Consider the following 20,827-nt stretch of genomic DNA (forward strand, 5'->3'; position numbering starts at 1 on the left):
AGTGATGATGTGACACACACCTCTAAGCCACACAGTCATCGATTAATTTTCCGAAGCTGCGTTTTGAAGTTAAGATTCGTATGGCGGCGGAAAACAATCCCAGTACGGCACCGCGGATGGATAAGTCACATTGGGTGGACCTGCCAGTCCATCCACAAAAGTTCACACTTATACCTTCGGAGACGCTGATCAATGTGAAAAACTAGAATTCTGGAGCTCAGAGCGTCGCCTCCTAAAAGGTTGTGTGACAGGTTAGGGTTCGAAACGTGACGAACGTACTCCGTGTTTCTGTCAATAAATCGAATCGATTTTGAAGGAGTTTTTTTTTTTTAACTGTTCTTACTGATAATTATTTCACTTGGAGCTTGTAGAAGAAATTGATCCATTTATCTTGATTTCCGGCTCGAATTATTTTGTCATTCATCAGGATTCGGGGATATTATATTCGATCGCCTCCTAACACCCAATAATGTTAAACATAGCGTGGAGTCTACAATAATGATCATTTCGGATTTGGGAGCATGATAATAAGATATGCTTAATACTCACCAAATGCAATTCTTTACAGTGCAGGTTTCTCATTTAAAACCTTCAGCCTGTTTCTAGTGAGCCGGTCTGTTGCTGCCAGCCATTGAATGAGCTTTATCAGCTGCGATCAGCCCCTTGCGAGTAAAGCAGAAAGTGCCTGCTGTGTACAGAAGGTTCATTAACTGGCGATTTCATGTTTGACAACAGGGAGAAGTTTGCGGAAATACAGAAACTGCACTCGCATTTGGATCATTGCTTGTAAATTTCCAGCTGTAATAAACAGCTGTGACTACAGAATTACCCCAATCTCCACCCTGGCCATGACTGCTCTTAAAAAGGCATTCTTATATTTGTGCATTTTACAGACAGAAAATGATTTGTTATGTGAACTTAATTCAGTCATGTGGATTCCACACAATGTTTCGAGTATAGTTGTAAAACGAACATTCTCTTTAAGGTGATGCATTCATTTTGTGTTCAGTAAACATAACCCAGTTTAGGTAAATTAACTGAATGTCTTTGTGTAGAATGAATGTAACTGAAATCCCTTTCATCAAACTTAAACTGCATATGTTCACTAAACAAATTAATCATTTTCACTTCATATGAATGAAAATCTGTGGTGGGTTGGCACCCTGCCCGGGATTGGTTCCTGCCTTGTGCCCTGTGTTGGCTGGGATTGGCTCCAGCAGACCCCCCGTGACCCTGTGTTCGGATTGGAAAATGGATGGATGGATGGATGGATGAATGAAAATTGTGAATAGTAATTTAATAAATGCATAGAACACTAAAAGTTGGATAAGCGTATAGTGGTTCACTTTTTATTTTTAATGTCTAAACACTATATTGTTTGACCATTTTCACTTGCATTTAATTTTAGTGTGGAGCGTTTTGCATTTTGGCCACACAAGTCTGCTCTGACAGAAGATTTTTTCTTTTAATATAATTTTAAGTGCCTTGAGAAGTCAAGCAAAATGACACCTTTTGTTAGCTAACTAAAATGATTGCATCTTTTGCCCGAAGAAGGGGCCTGAGTTGCCTCAAAAGCTTGTGTATTGTAATCTTTTTAGTTAGCCGGTAAAAGGTGTCATTTTGCTTGACTTCTCACTACATTCATACAACACCCTAGTACTTTTAAGTGCCTTGAAAATGAAATAAGTTTATCCTGCTTATATGGTGGTGTTTATAGTCAACTGTACATTTATCTATTTGCATTTCTGTTAGCATCCACTCATCTCTTTATCTATTATATGACCCTCTTTTTCTTCCTCCTTTCTCTGATTGCACATTCCAAAATTCACACTTCTTCACATTTCTGCAGAAGTCTCTCAATGGTTATTCACTTATTATGTATTACTAGTAACGGCGTATTGCACGATGACATGCAGTGAATACGCTTGACTTGAGCATTCATAGTTTCATCCTCTTTCTCTGTACGTTTAGCATTCATTTGCTCAGAGGTTGATATGCTTGCTGCTTCCTGAGCAGCTCTTCTTTTCTCCATCCTAGTGATCCACTGCTTCTCTTCTTTCGTCGGCATCTTTTCACGTTAAAACTGATTAAGTTAGTTTTTGTGTTGCAATGACTTAATTTTTCACTTAAGCTGGCACTTAAGTCTTCAATCTGCCTCAAGAATGATCAGCGAAGGTGGTAGGGAATGAGAATGGCGCCCGTACGCATGCGCCGCATGGCCACCCTGCTGCGCACTGCCGAGAGTTGATTCTACAATAAAATAAAAATAAAAAGAGTAATAAAATCATCACCCCGAAAGCCGATAGTATAGACGTCATGTAGTATATGTGTACCAAATTTCAAGTCAATAGGTAAAACGGTTTGCGAGCTACAGGTGATTTAAAATCCTGGACAGACAAACGAACAGCCACGATAGAGTATTATAGAAGAAGACAGTTCATTCCTCTCTCACCACAAATTTTTTTGTATTACGAGTGGGAGTCAAGCTAAAGTTAGAAAATGGGATTTATCAGAAAATGAAACAAACCTTGGGCAGCATGGTGGCGCAGTGGGTAGCACTGCTGCCTCGCAGTTGGGAGACCTGGGGACCCGGGTTCACTTCCCGGGTCCTCCCTGCGTGGAGTTTGCATGTTCTCAACGTGTCTGCGTGGGTTTCCTCCGGGCGCTCCGGTTTCCTCCCACAGTCCAAAGACATGCTGGTTAGGTGGATTGGTGATTCTAAATTGGCCCTAGTGTGTGTTTGGTGTGTGGGTGTGTTTGTGTGGTGGGTTGGCACCCCGCCTGGGATTGGTTCTTGCCTTGTGCCCTGTGTTGGCTGGGATTGGCTCCAGCAGACCCTGTGTTTGGATTCAGCGGGTTGGAAAATGGATGGATGGATGGAACAAACCTTAACATACTGTAACTGATCATGTAATTTCTCATTGTAGTCTCCACCCTTCTCAATGCACTTGTGCCACCCTGCCTAGAAGTGCCAGCAGAATAAAAGGTTTGGTCTTGTCCTCGCCACCATTCGTGCACCCGAGTTATTGTCAAACACTACAAGCCGAGGGGTACTACAGTCACTAGTGCAAGTTACTGTGACTTGCTGGAGACCAATGTGAAGCCTGCTATTCAATCCAAGTGGTGGGGACTGCTGTCTCAAGGGGTCCTTTTGCGGCAAGACAATGACACACACTGCTAAGAACACCAAGGATTGTCTGGAGAAACTGAAGTTTGAGGTATTGCCACCTCCTCCTTATTCGCCAGATTTGGCACCATGAGATTTCCACCTTTTCGGACCGCTATAAAACATCTGGGTGGTCGTTGATTTAAGACAGATGACGACAATGTGAAGAAAGCGGTGCACGAGTGGTTACGAGTACAAGACAAAACCTTTTATTCTGCTGGAATCTCGGCACTTCCATGCAGGTGGCGCAAGTGCATTGAGAAGGGTGGAGACCCCATTGAGAAATGACATGATTAGTTTTGTTAAGGTGCATTCCATTTCCTAATAAATCTAATTTTCTAACTTTAGCATCACCCCCTCCACGTACATTCAAGTTGTTGCTTGATTTTACCGTATAATTTCCGGTATTTTATAATGTCGATCGTATAAGTCGAATGTGGAAAACTCACGCTATTGGTCGAAGAGATTATGATATGCTAATGTCCACCTGAGAGAGTAACCACGGAGAACACTGCCTTTTTATCCTATGTATTGTGCCTACATGACCACATGGTAATAACTATTCCAAAGCGACGTTTGTACTGTTTTGTGTTTTTTTGTATGTCACACCCTCATACACCTTTATCGTAAGAGCATCCCTTATCTACGATGGAGCGTTCGATCAGAAGAAAATATGAAGCTAGTTTTAGATTAAAATTCGTTGAAGCGGCGAAAGAAATTGGTAACTGCGCTGCTGCAACAAAATTCAATGTGTCTCAGAAACTGATGCGAGATTGGAGGAGGCAAGAAGATGTAAAAAAACAAAAAATTAAGTGTCGCATTTTTGAACGGCCATATAAGTCGGGGTCTGATTTTATGATCGATTTTTCGGATTTCAAGACCCGACTTATACACAAGTATATACGGCACTTTCTATACTTAAAAGTTATTACTTCTCTATGGTAAACTTACATAGGCTTCACTTTAGTATGTCAGTACGCTCAGTATGTTCAATACGGTGTGGTGGACGGCCAGAGCCCTTACCCGGCCACGACGCCCTGAGTATGGAAGGACCAGGGGAGAGAGTATTTTCCAGACTGTTTTTCACCAGGACCAACAGAGGGAAGCCCCCTTGGTTTACCGCGGGGCCACGGGTTATGAGCATGGAAACTCAACCCTGCTGGGGCCCGTTGCTGCTGCCAGGGGGCGCCTAGTCATTTACAGGGCCCTATTTGGCCACTCCTGGAAGTGCTGCCAGAAAAAACTCATTGGGCACCTGGACTCCTTCTGGGTGTCCTATAAAAGCAACCAGTCATCACTCTTGAGGAGGAGTGGAGACGGAAGGACTGGACGCAAAAGGGACTGTGATATGGGCTTGTGCTGTTTAAACAAATAAACCATATGCTGTATGGAAAAGTTGTGTCTTGCCAGTCTGTGTCGGGGTTAGGGTGGCTGTACGTGCCCTGGGCGTCACTACGGTTTAAAACGCTTTGCCCTCAATGACTTACGAAATGCAAGGAAGATCATAAACTGAACTAGTCTGTAGTCAGAATGACAAGAAACAGAATATTAAATTTACAATTTAGCTTGTAGGGGTTGTAACAGAACTTTCCATTGACTATGCACTAATATACAGGCAAACATTTTAGCATAACCAAGAAAATACTTCTATCAACTTACCATAACCGAACTAACTAACTAACGAATGGCTCTTACGACACACTTCTTTTAGACATTACTGCCTGAGTTGGCGGCACTTCATGTACCGTGAGCCACCCGATATCCTTCTGTTTATCTCTCAAGTCTTTGTCTGCCTTCTGCTTCCACACATTCCTTAATTGTTCCTCTGGAGTTAATCTTGACTACCTTGATATTCTGATATGGAAAGAACCCTTCCTAGAACAAAATGTTTTTTTGTCAAGAAACAGAACCACACAACCACTACTGTTAAGAGCATAGATCCGCAGGAGTCGAGCATATCTGTCATTTTTAAGCTGAATAGAAAAAGAAGCACATTTCTACGTTTTTCATAATTGAATTGTTTTGCAAAAATAAGGAATGCACACTAGGTAGAAACGAGCAAAATATATCAATAAATAAACAGAAAATTTCAGAATTGATCGAAAGATGGGTTTAGCCATGCTCACTTGCCTGATTTTTAGTGCGGTGCAGGTGTGTCCAATTCTGATCCTGGAGGGCCGTAATAGCCGCAGTTTTTAATTCTAGCCGTTTTCTCAATTAGTGACCAGTGTTTTGCTGTTATTTAACTTCTTTCTGCTATTTTGCTGTTTAAGACCCCGACTCTTAATTAGCAGCCATATCTCAATAATGAGATACAAAATGAGTCATCTAACCTGTGTCCTTCATCCAATATTATCATGTACAGAATGGTGAACATCTAGATATCTGCTCAGGTCCACAAAACATTTTGACAGTGCTCTTAAAAAAGAAAATAAAATAAACAGTTTTGGAAATGTCTGCTGTGGCAGAATGGCAGCACCAACAAGTCACAGAATTAAAAATTGTGTTTCTAATTATGAAATTTGTTGGAGTGAAATCATTTGGAGTTTCAGTCCCTGAATTAGTTGGAAAAACTGTTGGCTCACTTCACGTCTCATTTTTCGTTGATTTTTATTCGATATACCTTAATCCCCGAAGGATATTGTTTGGCTGCCTGTTATAGGAAAAAGAAGCAATACAGAGCACTGAATCTTAAAAACCAAAGTGGAATTAACAGAAGAGAAGGCAATTATGAGCCGAAATTGGTCACTGATTAAGAAAGTGGCAGGAAGGAAAACCTGCAGCCACTGTGGCCCTCCTGGATCGGAGTCGGACCCTCCTGGTATAGTGCTTTGCGTTACAAAACTGCAATTAAAAAGCAATGCAAAGAGCTACAATATCAAATAAAGGTTAGAGAAACGCCATTCATAAACCCCATGTTCATTTAAATGTATCGATTCGACAAACTAACGCCAGTAAAATGATCAACCACAATCAGCCCCTGGAAAGCTGACAGTAAAGCATTCAAATGTGTTTTCTTCATGGATGCCAGTCAGGACCAGCAGTGAGACAATCCACATTAGAAGGTTTGATTCCTCAACAGGTTAAAACTCCTACTGGGAAAATAGGAGCAGAGTGTGAGGTTTAACACCTTCATTTGCTTTCCAGTTTCATTTTACGCCAAGTAAATAGGATTACCCATAATAATTTCACAGGTGTACATTGCAATTTGCCAAAACTCATTACATTCGATGCTGCAGCTTTGCAAAATGCCCCTATTTTTATGCAATCAATTGCAAAAGGCAATCTGAACAAGAAACATCCACAGCTTGGAACTGTGCACGTGTATGGCCTGGTGTGTTTCATGCAGATAGAGGAGTCATGTTTCAAGGAGCGTGTCTGTTTTTGATTCTTTATTTAGGTAGAAATGACTGTGGTTCTGATTTCTCCAGCAAGTTTCTCTGCTCCTGATGGGTCGCGCTCGGTCCAAATCGGACTTTTGAATAATAACGGTGATGGCATTTTTCTAACATAAAGAGTACTTGGACGTCGTCCACAAACAATCTTGTTGTTTATTTTGTGATTTTCTTCTCTCCCAACGCTTATGTAGTGCAATTTAATGTCACTCTGGAGGAGTGATTTTTTTTTTCATTTCTATATTGGAGCTGTCATTGCATCTTGCATTGTAAAGCTGAAGCTTGTCTAGTCAGTACGGCTTCATGAAACGCCTACTTGAAGTTTCAGTTTTAGGATGTAATTCATTAATACATGCATAAATATATATAAATAAATATATATCTATATATATATATATATATATATATATATATATATATATATATATATATATCTAAAATATACATATCTATCTATCTATCTATCTATCTATAAAGACATTTTTTTTGCGCAAAACGCTTCCTGTGAACTTATTTCTGTGAAAGTTGCATTCATGTTTATCATACTGTATAAAAAATTAACCCATGCAACTCCATCCTACTTGTGCATCAGGGTGCACTTACACCAGAATGCAGTCTACATGGTGTCCCATATTTATCTATTTAATTGAAAAGGCATTATGGTCAGGAAACTACTAATACTATTATCAAGTAACATAATGAAACATTAACATTAAGAACCTTAAATGTTTTTTCATCCCCTATTCTCCATGGCATGGTCTACCAATGCGCCATCCAGATCGATACATGTGTGAAGACGAAGAGCAATGTTGTCACAGGTGGCTTGGCACATCTGTACTGGTATCCTCTGAAATTCTTCTGCGATAGCTGAACGTAGCTCAGTCACATTGTAGATGTGATGCTGATACATCTTGTCTTTGAGGTAACCCCACAGGAAAAAGTCTGGTGGGGTCAAATCGGGAGACCGCGCTGGCCATTCCACAGGCCCTCGTCGGCTGATCCAGCATTGTGGGAATGTTTCGTTCAACCACTGTCGCACTGGTACAGTGTAGTGTCACCGTCATTCTGTATTCGAACACAGCAGGGGTTGCCCTGTCCAGCACATCATTACTCCCAATCTCAGGCTACACGGTGATGCCATTTTTGATACTTTTTGCACAGTAGTTTAAATTCTGAAGCCTGTGAAATGTCATATACATAAATATGGGCCATTCTGTATATACTGTGCATATATACTTTCTCGTGCGCATGAGATTTTAACTCATGTCCCTTTTGCTGCTCTGAAAAATTTGGTAATGTTATAGAGGTTGGGAGTCTGTGCTGATAGCCACTTGGATTGGGACCTGAGTGCAGTGGGTGACAGCTCAGCAGCACACTGGACCAGTGTGAAAGTTTTTTATAGTGGCTGGAGTGGCAACCCCCAAGTTTTCCCAGTAAAGGGGAGGACCTGCTTACATACTGTACCCAGGATGGAACAATTGCATGTTAAGGGCCTTGCTCAAGCAGAGCAGAGATCTTCTACTTCTACTTCTTCTACTTCTGGCATTTATGGAATGCAGATTCCTAGCCTCAGAGCCACCACTCCACAGTAATGCTATAAGAAAACAAAAAAAAATTAGCTGAACTGTAGTATTTTTTTTTTTGCTTGATAAACTTTTTAATTTATTTGTCAATGTTTATTACTATTATACTAACTTATATGCTCTGCACAGCACTGAGATGTGCTTTATGCAAATGAAGGATGGAGCAGAAGCGATTTACTGGCCAAGCCCACAGCAACACTAACCAATAGGGTGTATAGATGACTGAAGAAGGGGTGGTGTACTGGACAGGAAAAAAGAGACATGATCACATTTGGTTTGTACAATGAGGTGTAAAATGGAAAGATGAAGCTCAATGAAAACACAAAGCTCAGTAGTTAACAAGTGCTATAAGCCTCAAGTGAGAGTGGCTGTCAGCGCAGGAATTGCTTTACTAGAAGCAAAACAGGAGGGAGAGAGAAGTAGAGGTAGAAGAGATTGTGGAAGAGCCGGTCCACGGTTTAACAATCAGCACCCCATTTTAATAAATAAATAAATAAATAATGTGAGAACTGGTGGATTTCTGAGGTGTGCGATTGAGGCACTGAACCCACGGAGGCATATAAGGGAGAGCCGGCACGGGAAAAGGGGGAACAAGACAGAAAGAAAGGGATGTTGAAAGAGAGGATTGAAAGGAGGGCAGGAGAGAGCGAGTGAGAGCCAATGCAAGATGGGAAGAAGCAGGTGGACGGGATTGAAGCCCCAGGGATGGAGTGAATGGCCGGCGCTCAAGATGGGGCTGAAGGTTGCTACTGCTGAGCTTGGGTGCCGGAGTAATCAGAGAACTCCAGAGGGACTTCCCTTCAGGGCCAGAGATGGCAGAGGGAGGGTAATAATAATAATAATAATAAATTTTATTTATATTGCACTTTATATTATCCTTCAATAAGGGCGCGCATAAAAAGGCGAGCTTCAAAAGGGCGACCTCAATTGAGCGAATGTTTTAATATTCTTGCTTGTGCCTTTTTATATGTTCAATCATTGCCTTTATCTAATAAATTTTCTGTAATAATTTTGTTGCGTTTGCCTTTATTCGCTGCGCCCAATTGAGGTCCAAATATTTATGGGACTAACTGTATGTAATTGAACAAATATATTTAAATGAGAGTCTGCTTTTACATTGTCATTCATTAAACATTAAATTAATATAGAAAACTTATTTCAATCATTTCACAGAAACTGATAGTCACATGCAAAAACAGAATTGCAAACTAATATTTTTTTGCTGTATTAAAGGTGATAAGTGATACCAACTCAGATGTTCGTGTCAGCAGTACAGTCTGCATTCTTGAGTTGTTAGTAGCAAAAACAGAATATTTTCACTTTTACTTTTGCTATGGCTGGTTGTTTCATAAGCAAGCAGTTCAGTCCAGTAACTGATAATAATTTAAGTTTCAAGTTCAAGTTTATTGCCATATGTAGTACATAGTGAACATTCTTACTTGCATGTCTCTTCAGAAAAGTAATAATAATAATACAATACCAACAAAAAATGCATAAAAATGTATACACAGAATATAACATGGCTGTATTTAAACATATACATACACAATTGTATACAATTTGTGCAAACACTAAGGTCTCTGTGTCCAGTCCCTCGAAGCAATTGATTGGTCAGTTTGGCTTTGCTGATGCAAAAAAAGAGGAGGAGTAAAGGAGCATGCTGAGAGAGTTGCCTTCAAAGACAGAAAGTTTAAAACCGAACAGGAGGCAAGAACGGTACTGTGAAAATAATAGCAGAGTCGGAGAAGCAGTCTTTACGGGAATGTGCTTGAGAGAGGGAGTGGCAGTGATGAGAGGTTTACACACACACAAATACTGAGGAAAGGCGCTGATGGTACACGTTGGGCAAGTGAAAGCAAATCATTTTAAAGTATTTTATTATGGGTTCCATTTCTAGTATCTGTGGACTTTCCCAGGCCTTCTCCAAGTCCAACCAGAGATTCTGAATTTGATCGAGACCTGGACTTTAGCTTGGCTACTCTAGGGCATTCACATTGGTGTTTTGGAGCCATTCCTGTGTATGTTTTGGCTTTATGCTTGGGGTTGTTGTCTTTTCCTAGAAAACAAGTCTTCTCCAAAGGTTCAGGTTTCTTGCAGACTGCATCAGGGTTTCCTCCAGGATTTACCCTGGACTTTGCTGCATTCGTTTTACTCTTTACTCTTACAAGCCTTCCAGGGCCTGCTGCAGATAAACATCCTCAAAACATTCTGCCGCGATCACCATACTGATATTAAATATGGCAATTAGTCTGATGGCCAAAAAGCTGAAATTTTAGACTCACTAAACCATAGAACCTTCTTCCAGTTGACGTCAGAGTCTTCCATGTCACATGTTTTTTAAACAGTAGCTTTCTCTTTAACTCTTTTAGGGCGGATGTCGACTTTTGTTGACTCCAGATGGTCGAGGGAGGAGGGTGACTAAAAAGTCAAGATTCGGGGGCAGAGGATGGAAAAAAAAGTTGTAAACGTCAATAAAGCTCACCATTACATTATAGGTAGACCCTCTTTGCTGGGAGGACTGTTAGACTCGTTGACTTGACATCAAATCACTGTGTGAGTAGCGTAGAGTAAACAACATCTAGAATGGCATCGACATCGGGCGACACAGAAAACCGAATGCGCAAAGCAAAATACTCTTTCCGTATTATTTATTTATTTTTTTGTGTATTACTGAATCAGACTCTGACTTATCAAAGTCCAATTTTAATGCAAGTGATCTGGAATAATAAGTGAATACTTATGAGACCAATGATTTTGTGCTTTACATTTGTAATTAATTTAGACCAGTTTGCATAGATCTGTTTTCACTGTTACATAAAGGTATCTTTTTTTGTTGATCAGAGTCAAAAAAAGCCAAATTAGATCCGCTGTGATTCAATGTTGCCATGTCATTTTTAACCCCCTTAATCCAGACTGGGATTGTGGGGAATGCTGGAGCCTATCCCAAGCAGCATAGAACACAAGACTGGAACAAACCCTGGAGAGAGCATCAGTTCATTGCACACACACAAACGCACACGTACGCTCACACACACACACACATACACCAGACACACACCAAGGCCAGTTTAGCATCACCAATTCACCTAACCTGCATGTCTTTGGCCAGTGGGAGGAAACACAGAGCACCTGGAGACATGGGGAGAACATGCAAACTCCATGCAAGGAGAATCCTCACTGTAAAGCAGCAGCGCTACCACTGCGCCACCATGCCGCCTGATTTAATGTTGTATAACAAGTAATATGTCAAGGGTTTGGAGCTTTGATGTGCCCAGTACTGGCCACATTTATCAATTGTGATGGAAACAGGGCATCAGAGAGCCCCAAATCCCCAAACATAATCACACAAAGAGTCCCGGGTTCAAATAAAGATGTGTTTATTCAATACGCTACCTCCACAAAGCATAAGTAAACTTTCTCTCCACAATATCTCTCTTCTTTTCTCACGAACGCACTACCCTCCTCCAGTTGAATGTTCCTCTATGTCATCCCAGCCCTGATTCACCTGGGGAAGGGTGTGTGGCCCCTTTTAGGACTTCCTGTGCCAGGGCTACTACCCAAAGTCCCATACATTGAGGAGTGCATGTCCCTACATGCCCCCTTTTGACACCCATGGTCCCCAGCAGGGATTTGTTGCTGGACTACATCTCCCAGCATTCCCTGCTGATTCTCAAATGGGCATCAATATGGAGGTCTGCTGCCATCTCATGTCCTGCGAGAATAATGTATCCCCTGCGGCATCTTTTATATCTGATGGGCTGTCCATCCATCTCTTCTGGCCATCTCTTCTGGGTCTGGCTCCTTCCTCTCTACCTATCTGCCTGCTTGGAGACTACCATCCAGGTAAGGAACCATCCCGACCAACCCATGTGGCATTTACACTATCTATCTATCTATCTATCTATCTATCTATCTATCTATCTATCTATCTATCTATCTATCTATCTATCTATCTATCTATCTATCTATCTATCTATCTATCTATCTATCTATCTATCTATCTATCTATCTATCTATCTGGCCTAAGTCAAGAACAAACCCCAAGGTACTAGTCCATCAAACATAACCAAATTAAGCATTTACTACTACATTTTTATGCCTTCTTCTTTGGGCAATGATAATGGTGACTTAGCAAAATGTTTTACTTGTGTCCCATAACCTTTTTTGAATATTTACTTCAGGTCAGGTCATTGTGGGGAGCATGCATTGGTACAGTGCATTGCTGTACCCACTACATGACAAAACAACCTGAGATCCCGGTTGGCAACCCCCCAGGCAGACACACGGTCCAGTCCCACCCTCTATCTGCCATAGCCAGGTGTTACATGGGCTTTTATTACTTGCTATTACTTCAATAATTAAATATAGTATTTGACAGACAAGCAGGCGGAATCACATTCTTCAAATCTTTTACATTATTCCTCATGTTTGCTGATTTTACAAGCACTGGCAGTGTTGCCTGGTTAGTCACTTGGATTCACAAAGGTCCAGGGCCTGTCCCAGTACTGACACTATGGGACCCTGCTTGAGTCTCTTTACCTGCAAGGGCTCAAATACTTATAATATTGTTATAATATGTTTATAAAACATTATAAAAGTTGTTATACAGTTAAAAAGCAGTGAAAGAATAGAGTACTAAAAACCAACAAAGCAGGATTTAGTAAGAATAGAGAAACAACAGCTTCAGGGGGAGCTAATCACTGCAGTGGTCAGCATGTCTGCTTTTCTGCTTTTTGCTATTTAAAGCCTTTGGATGATGGTTTCCCATGTAATATTGCTACTTAGTTGTACCTCATCGTGCTTTTATTTTCTGGCCAGTCTTGATGTGCACACCCAGGTTGTGTTCTCCACCAATCACACTAAAAGGGTGGCACGCTGACAAGCAGCTTGGCTTTTTCTGTGGAGAAGGCAACACTGAGTTGCTTTGCTGCACGCGTTGTGGCCTTCCTCATGCTCCTGATAACTCTTATATGTGCGGTGAATGTTACAGATGTAAGTTCTTCAGAGGTTAAAAATAGTAAGAAGCAGGCATTAATTTTCCAAGAAAGTAACAGCAGATGAACCCAACAAAGAAGGATTGTGTTCTGCTTCTTTTTGCAGAGTTATTATGATAAATGAATCTTTAATATTAAAGAGACTACCAAGGGAAACCAGGAACCACTGGAAGACAGAAAGGTCTGTTATCCTAATAGTTTATAAGCCATCACCTGATTCAAAAGTGAAATGTATAGGTAATTAATTACTATTACCTGTGATTAGATGCTACAGCTGGCTGGACATGTTTTCATAAGGCTGCTTTTTTTGCATTGCTTTTTGCTGTGTTTCATCCTGATGGTGAACTTTCACTGTTCCAGGATCCAAGATGTCCATGACAGAGTGTTTGGGTCCATTGTAACGAGTCGGGAATGTCTACATCTTTCTTGTTTGTCTGTTAGTGTAACACTGTCTTTTTATGAATAGCTAAGAATTCATGGTTAAAAGAGTCTGAATGGAAATGGTCAAGAAAAGGAAGGAGAAGAGTTTACCTGGGACACTCTCTTCTAAAAGAATGAGTCGGATGAAGAAAGGAAGAGTGGTAATTTAAAGGAAGAAGAGCAAGGGGCATGGAACGTAACTTTGATGACCTCCTCCAGGACACTCTGGCGAACCTAAAACTGTAAACGTTCTGGAGGATGACAGTGCTAGCAGTCTTAGATGGTGCCTGAAGACAGTAGATTAGATTAGATTAGATTAGATTAGATTAGATTAGATTAGATTAGATTAGACTTTATTTGTCCCCAGGGAGAAATTAATTTTTTACAGAAGATTCTCACCCCACCAAAATAAATGTAATATAAGCAAACAATAATGCCCCCATACCCCTCAATGAACATACACACTTCTGGCTTGGATAAGAGAGAACTGCTACCGTCAATAGCAAGCGTGTAGGTGACAGTCAGAAGAGGTCAGACCTGCTGAGATTCTACTACAGGTTAATGTTTAATATTTGGGTAGAGCAGGTGCAGATTGTAGAGTCCATGAAGGGAACATCTACTGATAGACAACTCAAGCTGTGCTTAACCATTTGTAGTCCGCTCTGCCATCCATGCTATCATCCATTTTTCATAATTCAGACTACCTTCCTGTGGTGATATTGATAAGGAATATATCCATTTAAAACACCTTGCTGTTGCCAGACTTCCAGGTATGTGCAGTTATTATCATCTTTGTTTGCTTTTTATTATACATAAGGATAATATTCACAGTTCTGTTTGGGAAGGGTTCTGGGTAAGTTTGTAAATATGGATTTCAGCTTGTATTTTTTTTTCCTGTATTTAATTTTTTTTTTTCAAATATATTTTCATATATATATATATATATATATATATATATATATATATACAGTATATATATTCATACTTTTCATTTATAATGATTTTTGTCATTTTTTTTTCTGTACACTGATGTGAGATCATTAGAGAAGTAATGTTGGTCATCCATTTTTCCAGTTTTTGTTGCTCCTGCTTTAGGGGCAGTAACATATAATCGTTGTGCCTTCGGTTTAGTTGTTTGAATGGAGCATTACAACATTGTTGTCACGATTAGGGCTGAATTTTCAGGTTTTATAGTCTTTTCATGTTATGGAAGCCATTTTTGCATACCGTTGTCCCGCATTTCTAGTGACATGGTCACTGGGGTTGTGACATCAGATTAATCAGCAGATGGGGTGAAAGGTCAATCTTTACACTGAGCTTTATCTGATTGTTGGATAAATCCTTCAAAACCTTTATTATATTCTCTTTGTGATTTCTTTTCACATCTTACCTGGTTTTCGACCTCTTCCCTGAATTTCTAGCCTCTTGATTTTGCCTCTCGTCTAAGTTTCGGTCACTTTATTTTATTTTATTTGTTTTGTTTTGCCTTTTGGATGCATCTCCTGGCTTATCTCAAGAAACTAGTTATCTGTTTTCCTGCCAAGTCAGGACAATTTTAAAGCTGACGTGGTCAAGTGAGTTAACATGTGGGATCATGGTGTTCATTTTCTCACTATAATAGAAGGCTGAGTTCATCGGCTCCTCTGATAATTTTTAAAAAACCTAGATTCCATTATTTTGTGTTATGTGTTAAAAATATTTTTTGCTTATACTTTTTCACATTATAATTTAGCGGTACTACTAGTGGTTCTTGTTGTCAATAGAATCAGTCTCAACACACAAAAAAGGTTTGGGGCAGCCACCAATATATTATCCCTGGCTACAAAGGGGTATTGAAGACAGTACTGAAGTGTACTCGTTGAGTTCCAGATTGAACCAACTTGATGGGTGAAATGATGGTGCCTTTAAAAGCCAAAACCGGAAGTGATGTCATCTAAGGCTGGAATCAGAAGTGATGTTAGTCTTGGTACCGGAACCATACGTGACACCAGTCTTGATACAGGAACTGGAAGTGACATTGTTATAGGTGCCGGAACCAGAAGTGACATCAGTCTTGGCACCAGAACCAGAAGTGACGTCAGTCTTGGTGCCAGAACCAGAAGTGATATCGTTGATGTAGAATCAGATAGGTTTTCCCATATTTGGCCTGCAGAGACAACAGAAGTAGGTTTAGCGCACCCTGCCACCCCCTGGCCTGGTGAATAATTACCTCCGCTTGGTCCACTCAGCTTCCACCTAGTCACATGTGTGTGACATTGTTCTTGTTCTTCTTGCAATATAGAGTTGATTGTGCTCATTTGAGGCTAGTTGATGGTAGGCAGGTACTCACACTGACTGCACAAGAAGTCCTTGTGGGCTTTTCACACTTTTTAAGCTCCTTAGGAGAGTGCTGAAGTGTAATTTTCTAATTCGTCTTGCTGCTTTACAAACCTAAGATTACTCAGTGGCAGGTTTCATAGCTTTCACAATATGAACGTATTTTTGTTGTAAGCCACATGAATTGTGATACCCACTAGTCCTCTTTGAGTGTAGAGTTGAGACACGTATATATCTATCAGTTTTCATTGCACCCTCATCATTTTTGTTGACACCTGGTATTCAAGCCTAATTTTATATTCTTAATCTAGCTGTACAAAGAGTACAAAACCGATTCGATGGAAAGATGCCACCAATCAAATTGTTGTTACACTATCACCACTTACTTTTGTTTAACAAAAATTGCTTCTTATACCGCTGTGACCTTGACCAGATTTACTCTTAGATCTTGTTGTCACTTGTCCTCCTAGGATTGAACACTGGCCAATATGTTAGGGAGTTTCAATACAAGTAAGCACATAAGCGACCTAACCAGTTAAACTAATGAAGTTAGTGAAGAACCTTTGTAGCCCAGGAGGCTAAAATCATTAGTTTGTTTCATGCATGCAAATTTTTGCCAGAATTTATCTCTAAATTGCTAAGTTGTGGGCATGTGTGAACAAAGTTAGGCTTGATATTCCAGGGGAACCTTACTCAGCAATTTCTGAGAAATAAATAATTGTTGTTATGTGTGAATACAATCCTAAAATCTTTTCTTAAAGCACACAAACTCCCACCAGGGCTTAACCTAACATGCACTGAGTTTATTGTAAGTTACTGATTCATAAGACGCTGAAATGATGACGCATAAGGCTAAACAGTTCTCTTAAGGAAGTACTGCAGTTTATTTTCAAGTTTATTATCAGTCACATGTCATTTAGATAAACACACAGAAATAGGAATGCATGAAGTACAGGCCATAAATACTTCCACTTCTGCAAGTTGGTCACCCACAGTGTGGCATGCTTCTCCGTAAAGATGTAAGGAATATTTTACCTTTAGATCTGTCTAAACTAATCTGTCTACCCTTTAGGCAAAAATGGAGGGTTACCCCCACCCAATCCTGAAGATATCATGCAGCTCCATAAATCACAAACATATAAATCATATCTAAGTGCCAGAAAAAACTGACTATCCTAATTTAATCACAAACTATAATGAAACTGAATTATAATGATCATCTTATCCAAGCGTCTTTAAAATTATACTTTACTCTTGGGAACCAATAAAATGTAATCTAATCTAACCTAACCTAGCCTAGTCTAGTCTTTAAACATTTACTCATGATTCCTGTTCAGTCACCAACATTTGTAAATTAGGTAATATCACCATTCAATCAATGAAGAACATCAGTAGCCATTGAAGACTTTTGGTTGAACTATCTTGGATACTGGCACCACACAAGATGTTTTCTATATAGCTGGAACCCTTTGTAGGATCAGACTCATGTTGAAGATATTTGGAAAAACTATACACAGTTGTCCAGTGTATTCATTCATTACATTACAGTTAACACCATAGCCCTTACATCATAAAACATAGATGTCCACAAGAACATCCCCTGCCCATTTTCTTTGCCAGTTTTCCCTTTTCCTAGCATCATGCACAAAAAGAAGGCAACCAACCCCAGAAGGTGCGAGTTTAGGTTAAGTTAAGTAGACTTTATTGTCCCAGAGGGAACTCTGTGTGCATCAGAAGAGTATGAGTAACACAGGACATTGTTACCCAGATACAAGAACATAAGCCAAGACATAATAACTGACAACTGTTGTTACTTAGGTACACATGCTCAAGATTAGCACAACAAAGAATAATTACCTTTAATAATAATAATTCAGAAATCAGGAGCATCCTCACAGGTAACAGAATTCAATAAAAGAGAATAAAAGAGTTCTTTCATCTTTTGCTCTTTACCCTGTAGAACCTTAAATCTGTAGCCTGATGGCAACAATTGAAATATAAGGAAAAATGGATGGCAACTGCTTGATAGAACTGAGTTGTTCTTCTTTCTAACTTGTTTGTAAAATAGTTCAGTGACAAAGGTCAGCTTCAAACCAATAGTTTTATTGCTAATTTTTATGATGTTGTTAAACAGAGTTTAAACTCTTAAGGCCGAGGTTCCCAACCCTTCACATAAAAGCCAAAGTAACAACAGATTCAATAACTGACAAGTGTCATTATGCTTGAATTCCCTAAGAAAGAACAGTCACTTCTGTCCATTCCTACATAATCGTTCTGTGCTGAGATGAAAGTTTAGCCTATTATTTTCCCCAGATATTTGTAGTACTCCACCATGTCCACACTCTCCCCTTTTTAAGATTGTAGCATGAGCAGGAAGGTGGGAAACACCTAAGTCTACATCCATATCCTTTGTCTTAGATCCATTTAGCTGCCAGCACATTCCTTCACATGCCAAAAAGACAAGTCACCCAGATGCTCTTTTGCAATCACCTTCATTTAACGACAGTTCGTTTCTGTTCATTGTGCTGATTGCTTAAGCACATGTGTGTCAGAATATTTAAATATTAATTTTCAAATCAATTTATACTTGTATAACAATGTTCTCTTAGTTTAGAGTCAGTGCCTACACATGTTTACAAATATAATATGTTAATGGTAAATTACTAAACCATATGTCTATGTTCACAAAAAACATGAAATATTTTAAAAATACAGATCTCAGTAATTATCATTAATAAATAATGGCAATACAAACTCATCTAAAGATAATAATTGAGATATGGTCAATTAACGTTGGAGTAGAGGAAAGCAAACATCCCAGTTGACAACATTTTTGGAAAAAATACACCATTAGGGAAGTCAAAGTTATTTGTAACATGCAGTTCCGCTGTTCTGATGGCCGATGCCAACTGGCTCTCCTCCCTTTATGTGCATTCTATAAATCATAATTACATTTACCGTTATTTGGTTAGTAGACATTTTTATCCAAAGCGACTCACAAAAGAGGTCACATAATAATCAAGTAAACATCAAACTGGACTGTTTGGGAACAAGAATTACAGGACGAGGTTACAGAATTGATCATCACAGGTGAAGGGCTCAGGACAAAATACAAGCTATTTACACTTCTTAGGGTGCAAGCGCCTAACTGCTTATATTCATTTAGAAAGAAATTCATCAATAGAGATACTTCAAACGCTTCTTGAACGCATTGAGGAAGTCATAAATTTGAATGTAGGTGGACAGCCTGTTCCACCAGCCAAGACTTACATATGGAAAGAGATACCAAACAGGGGTGTTAACCCCATAGGCCATTCAACAGGAGACCTAAGTTGCCGAGAAGAAGCATAGATCCTCGGAAGTGCCTTCATACACAAAGATACATGACTCCGTTGACTATTCCTGTAGGTGGTCATCAAGGATTTGAACTTCATTTATGCTGCTACAGAAAGCCAGTGTAGTGACCTGAAGAGAGAAGTGACACGTGTCCACCTTGGTTGGTTAAACACCAAATGTGTGACTGCATTTTGAATCATCTGCTTGGTAATACATGCCAGTAGAGAGCTGAAGTAGTCCAGCTGTGACAAAACCAAAGCTTAGACATGGGGTTGTGCCGCATATTCTGTCAGATTCAGTCTGATGTTGCTGATAATGTACAGAGTAAATCCACAAGGCCAAGAGTCCATAGCAACACGGCCCCTGAAGGACAGCTGGTCATCAATCACCACACCAGGGTTGTGTAATGACATGGCAGGTGTTAGTGAAAGTGAGCCAAGCTGAACAGAGATGGGCTGCTGAATAGACAGATGACCTGGGATAAAAAGAAGGAGTCTTTGACAGGTTGAGCTGGACATGGTGTTCTTTTGTCCAGTTTACAACATCAGTGAGACATACTGAGATTCCAACTGGCATCATGTGGTCTTCTGGAGGGAATGACAGGTACGGCTGAGTATCAACAGCATAGCACTGACAGAACAAACCAAGAGACTAAATTATTGGTCATGTTGAAATCACATGTCCTATCACATTGAAATAAGAGGGGAGACCCTCAAAATACTCTCCGTGAGACGCAATACACTTGTCCCACCACTTTTTCCATTGTTCAAAACTGTTCCGAAACTCTTGCAAAGTGATTTAGTGTCTCCATCGTTTGCTTCTTGACCTCCTCTACATCTTGAAAACACTTTCCTTTAAAGTTCCTCTTCATTTTCAGAAATAAGAAAAAATCGTAGGATGCAAGGTCCTGGGAGTTGGGTGTGGGAAACCGTTGTCATCCTGGTTTTTTTTGTGAGAAATTGCCGCGCATTCAATGCTGTTTTTTGGTGGGAGTGTTGTCGTGATGGAGAAACCACTGGCCTGATCGCCGCAATTCGGGTCATTTTGTCTGCACTGCATCACACAATCGCTTGAGCACTTCATGGATGCCGCTTGGCCAAATGATGCAGCAGGCAGTCTAGTACACACACCTAGCATCAAACGTCGGAACTAATGCCTCTCCAGCCTCCAGAAAAAAATTGTCGTTATTTTTGGGGGCCCCCCCCCACCCGCCGTATATGTTTCAAACCCAACAACTGAAAAAACTGAAGTATAATGAGAAGTAGATTGTGTGTGCATAATTGATCATCCCTTTATTGATCTCACTTCAGAATCACAAGGCCAGAGTTCTATCTGCCAGTATAAAACAGAACCCATGCGTCAGTAACGCTCATTCAAATGAGGCCTAGTTAGATGGTCAGCTAACGTAACCTTCACATCTTTAGGAAGTGGGAGGGAAATCAATGTAACCAGAAAGGGGAGAATGTTTAAGCTGAAAGGTAGTCACACTACTCCTGGGAGACCCATAAAATTAACTATAGCAGGAAATTCTTTTCGAGGAAACAGCCCTTGATATGGATTTATATTTTTCATTGGTCTTTTAGGCCTTAAAACTTCTAGTTGTGGCTGAGATGAAGT

At 40.0% G+C, this 20,827-nt stretch overlaps 1 protein-coding gene across 1 annotated transcript in view; it reads left to right on the forward strand.

The window, feature by feature from the left end:
- fam83fa (family with sequence similarity 83 member Fa) overlaps positions 1–20,827 on the forward strand; it is a 63,425-nt gene that overhangs the window by 1,137 nt on the left and 41,461 nt on the right. The gene's annotated exons all lie outside the window — the stretch shown is intronic.

Source organism: Erpetoichthys calabaricus, chromosome 12 (assembly GCF_900747795.2).
Source record: "Erpetoichthys calabaricus chromosome 12, fErpCal1.3, whole genome shotgun sequence".
Classification (NCBI taxonomy): domain Eukaryota; kingdom Metazoa; phylum Chordata; class Cladistia; order Polypteriformes; family Polypteridae; genus Erpetoichthys; species Erpetoichthys calabaricus.